Here is a 5493-nt window from a genome sequence, read left to right on the forward strand (position 1 = left end):
TAGGATTTTGTCTTAAGACAGACTTAAGACAGAATCCTAACTTAAGTCTGTCTTAAGTCTGTCTTAAGACAAAATCCTAACTTCTGTGAATTCCAAAAGTAGTAAGTTTAGGATTTTGTCTTAAGTTAGTTCTGTGAATCGGGCCCTAAGTGTTTATCCACCATATGCAGATGGAATTTGAGACATCCTTTGGTCTAGGCTCAGTTTGAGTATTTGTTGCTATTGAGTCTACAGTAGCAGCTGGGGTGCATGTGCTCCACAGCTCTAGAACCAGTAGTTAACCCCATGAAGGTACAGTTGGGTTCTCAACTTCCTGACTGGCACAGCTTACCGGCCTCCTCTCTGCTCAGCCTGATATCTCAGAAGCAGAGGCTACTGATGTTCCCAGGGAAGGGCGGAGGGAGTTGAGGGTGATAGTTGCTATTGCTGGAGGCAAAAACAAAGGGGGGGGGCACTCATAATGCTGGTGCAGGTATGCTGGAAGCCTAGGAGCAGCGTGTGGTTCCCCCAGCTGGGTGTAACAGCTAGCTCCAGCATTGCATCTAGCAATAGGCCCTTTTTCCCAGCACACTTGGGGCCTGATTCACAGAATGAACTTAAGACTCATTCCTAAACTTACTACTATTTTGGTATTCAAACAATGCACTTACTACTTTTGGCATTCACAGAATGCACTTACTACTTTTGGTATTCACAGAAGTTAGGATTTTGTCTTAAGTTTGTCTTAAGACATAAAACAGACTTAAGACAGACTTTAAACAAACTTAAGACAGACTTAAGACAGACTTAAGACAAACTTAAGACAAAATCCTAACTTCTGTGAATACCAAAATTAGTAAATTCATTCTGTATATACCAAAAGTAGTAAGTGCATTCTGTGAATGCCAAAAGTAGTAAGTGCATTCTGTGAATACCAAAATAATAGTAAGTTTAGGATTGAGTCTTAAGTTAATTCTGTGAATCGGGCCCATCGAGAGGAGGAGTAGACATGACAGTCAAGAAACTTCCTTTCAGGGGGCTGGTTTATTCACAAGCCTGAAAAAAAACTGAAGCCAACCCCCTGAAAAATAAATCACTGCATGTGAAATTCCCTGAAACAATTTAATACAATTTCAAACGTTTAACTAAAAGGGACACAGGTAGCAACAGTATGGCCTTGGCTAAGTCAATTCCAGAATTCCAGTAGAAGCCGAACCTTCCTTTGCACCCGATAGTCTGGAAGGGCGTAAGGAACATGTGACCCTAAAACGTATGGAATAGACAGCTATCAACAAAGAGCCTACTCTTCCTGACTTAGACATTGATCCAAGTCAAAATCAATTCCAAAAAATAATTTCGGATTTTCAATTGCCTTCCTGACATAGGTAGACACAGCAGGCATCCCCCCCAGGTCTTTTACCCAGGATGTAGTTCTTAAGCAGGAACCTCAGTGAGAGTTTTCCTACCAACTCTAAGGGGTCTGGTACCCCAGAACTGCGTTTGAGTTCACAGTCATCATGTAACTACCCCAAGAACTATGTTCAACTTTCGTAATCTCTACATTGTTTAGAAAGAATTTTGTAAACAATACTAGCTCTGCTGGAAAAATCATTGAAAAACTTTGATCATGTCTTGTATTCACTAATCTCCTTATTGCCGCCAGGCTCGCTCCCTGCACTCGCTTGCATACGTTGATTTGGTCTGCATACACCTCACCATACGCCTCACAAGTGGAGAAGTGTGGCTCAAGTGGTTGGAGCGGCAGACCCTGATGCAGAGGTCTGGCCCGGACCAGGGTTCAATTCCCCGCCTCGGTGGGTCTTGGGCTCAAATTTTCCCGGACCTGACAATTCTTGCCTCGGTGCCTATTCCAATCATGGAGTCCCACTCTGTAACTCTGGGCAATAGCTTGCTTAATCTCCACAGCGGCCCCTTGCAGCGGGATGCCTGGCTTTCACCTTGGGGATGCCCAGTAATGGGTTATCTCGCAGTGAAATACCAGGACGGGTTCCCTAAGCAAGCGCTGGGATGCTTTCTGGCAGCCATGCGCTCTACAAATCAAATTTAATTTCATTCATTTCACCAGTTCCAAATTCCACCGGCCGTCCCTGAAACCAATACTGATAAAAATGTGTTGACTGCGGTACACCGCACTGCCACTGTACCAAATAGCTCTGGTAGACAACCTACATTGTCTACCAGAGTCACAAAAATGTGACTTATAATATATAAAAGCAAGGACTGGAACTTTGGACGGTTGGAACAATGCCAGATGGGGTGATAGATGGCCGAACATCTCTCCACAGTAATGGCAGTCAGTAGAAACATAGCAGCATATTTCCAAGGCCAAGTATGATCTCCAGTGGGAACACTACTGACAATGGGTCCACTGCTGGTTTTTGTTTAAAAAAAAAAGAAGGATTGTGATGCACATCACCACAGAGATGACGATGAGATAGATTAAGTCCGCGACAGCAAGGTTGATGATGTATATGGTGTACTTATTTCCTTAGATTTTAAAACATAGATACCAGAAGACCAAACTGTTGCCAATAATCCCAAAGAAGCAGAGAAGGAATATGAAACCAGCTGCAGTGATGAAACTGGTGGCAGATTCAATTACTAGATTGTCTTCCTTTGTCTCTTTAAAACATAGAGCATTGGAGATGTTACCAGGAATGGTTCCCGCATCTGTCATAGTTGCGTCTTCAACTGCCCTATTGGGAAAGAAGATGAAACTGTTTTTAGTTGCAAGAATATTAATTTCAATAAAAACTCAAATGAAAAAGGTCATGTACGAATTTTGGGAATATGGTGGAATGCAAACAAATATAAATCCAAGTGTACTGATCCAGAATTGAGCCTCCGATCTCTCTGACTAACAAAAAGAGTTGTGAATTAGTAGCCAAGGGTTTCCCAGGCACAATGGGTAACAGCAGTTTGCAAATGCATTTGTACAGGGCATCTTTTTCATTGGCAATAAAAGAGCTGGGGACTGTAAAGGAAGAACTTCAAACAAGCATTGGCAAAGCAATTGGGACATGTTTTATAATTTAATGTTTGCTTGTGGAAGAGTGGTGCTAGCGTTGGCACAGCTAATAACAGTAGTAGGTTATATTTTTGGTTGTTTTATGTAACACAAACTTGGCCCCAGGGCAATAGGTTATTTTACTTGAGCACCAGATTGCATTAAACAACACCTGATTCATTTTTTTAAGGCACGGGGAGATCAAGTGTTTTCCCGAAAATCACAGGATGTTTAACCAATCGAACCAGCTTCCCAAGTTCCAATGCTGGAAGCTCTGATCATTAGGTCAGATCTTTTCCCGCATCTTGAAATGCTATTTTGTGAACGTCTAGGATGACACATTGCAACTAGATTAAATTTAACACCATCATGGAATGGTTTAACAATTACTATAAAAAACAATAATGTTCATCTGTTACAAATTGGCTGTCATCTAGCCTATTGCCATAGTCATCTTCAATGTAAGAAAAAATAAAATTTCAAGATGTCTTCCGGCCACAGCAGGCAGAATATTGAACCCAAAATAGACAAAGTTGAGTTCAGATTTACAATATGTAACTCCACATATATGTACCTTCTCAGCTATGGGATTCACTACAAATGCTAGACAGTCCCACTCTTGGCATTACCAAGGGCCTGATTACGATGTTGGCGGACAAGGTTACTCAGTCACAAACAAGACTAATATGCCGTCAGACAAATTACAATTCCATAATATCCTATGGTACTTGAAATACAGGTAAAGTGATATCTGTTACATTTGCAATGGAGTATCCTATCTGCTAAAGTCATAATCGGACCCTGAGATTTCTGCACTGTTTCCACTGAAGAAGGGGTGCCCACTCCAGATAATAGTATAATTTACCAAGTGCTACATTTTAAAACCTAGTCCTTCCCTGCACAGAACCTAGAAATCCTAGATGAAAACAGAAATTTCAGCGCAACAAAGGGCTGGTGCTAGAAATCCTAACATTTTCTAAACAAAAACTTTTAACCAGTCCTTCTTTGGGCAGCCCCCAAAACTTGGTACAAAGTCCATTAGAACGTGCAACTGCACATAACGCATTCTGTGTATGATTGGAAAAACTCCATAGTTGTCGATCACACAAGTAATAAATGCTTTTGTATAGTCTTTGCTATGCTTAACCGTATGCTCAAGAAACATGTATCTTATATTTGGTAAAGTCAACCAGGAGCAGCATGATGACCTCACTGGAATTGTAGTACCTACGTCTGGTTAAACCCTTTCAATGAAAGAGAAGATACACCCATGACCATCTGCCTCAAACAATTGTATGAAGACCAGTTTCACAATGTAAATAAATTGTACAGACTTACATTACACTTATAAAATGTTTTTATGATGTCTTTATCTATTACAAATCACTATAGCATTGACTAACTTGGCCGGCCCTGTATAAAAAGAAGTGAATAGCCTCCTTGACATAAAGTCATCTGATAATCTTAGGTGCAGAAATATTGTCCATTCAGTCACTTATTAAAGTTGGTGTCCCTGCAACCAATCTCTGTCAGCACTGAATCATCATACATCTGATCGACCCCCAGGGCCGCAGGTCACCTGACCCACTCTCGGCCAATCACTTCAGAAAGAATGTTGATGGGGTCACCTCTTTCAGCCCAGTGACAGGAGAAGCTTCCCCCCACCAGTGGCAATTACAATACCTTTTTGCAAAGATAAAGACAGCTCTTTTTGAAACCATACATAGATTAAAATTAATAGTTATCTCAGTTCAGGACCACAACAGGACATGTTGTGAGTCACAATAATGGGCAAGCCACCCAGAACAATCTAGGTGTACCCGTGTTTTGTAACAAAACAACCTCCAATATTTCTACGAGGGTGCATAGGATGACGCCTCCTTAGTAACAGCTGTATATGCACTCCAACAAAGATCGAGAGACACCACATCCGGCTCCAGGCACTCACTCAGACCTTAAACCACATACTTGTAGAAAGATAAACAAACAGGGAAAGAGTAACTTGGAGAGCTCAAACAGACACTCAGGATCCGAGACTCTGTGTAATCACTGAAATACACGTGAATAGGCACAGTGATATACCAATCAGAATTGCTTGGAAACAGGCTCACATGACCACTACACACAAACCAACATCAGACTGAAATATCACTTACAGCAGATGTACACAGGGGCGTAGCTTGATCAGTAAGATGGGTGGGGTGAGCCTCAGATTTTCTGACAGTCAGGCTGGCCTATAATGTTTAAATACATTATAAGACAAGCAGGGGGCATGAGCGAGGGCCTCGGGGCAATGGATGGGGAGAGGAATGCAAATTGGCAGGTGTGAGGGAGAGCAGGATATACACGCCGGAATACCTACATTGGAATGTCTTTCCCCGTCTCCTCTCATGTTATTGCAGAGTGTGCCTACGGGGAGCTGGCCCTTTAAGGTGACAGACTTTCCCGACTCAGAGAGGTCATGTGGGGCGGAGGACTTCAAATGG

At 42.0% G+C, this 5493-nt stretch overlaps 1 pseudogene; it reads right to left on the reverse strand.

The window, feature by feature from the left end:
• Nucleotides 1-2058: 2058 nt before the first annotated feature.
• LOC147734907 (mas-related G protein-coupled receptor member H-like) lies at nt 2059-2677 on the reverse strand (annotated as a pseudogene).
• Nucleotides 2678-5493: the final 2816 nt, after the last annotated feature.

This window comes from Lissotriton vulgaris, chromosome 1_2 (genome assembly GCF_964263255.1).
Source record: "Lissotriton vulgaris chromosome 1_2, aLisVul1.2, whole genome shotgun sequence".
Classification (NCBI taxonomy): domain Eukaryota; kingdom Metazoa; phylum Chordata; class Amphibia; order Caudata; family Salamandridae; genus Lissotriton; species Lissotriton vulgaris.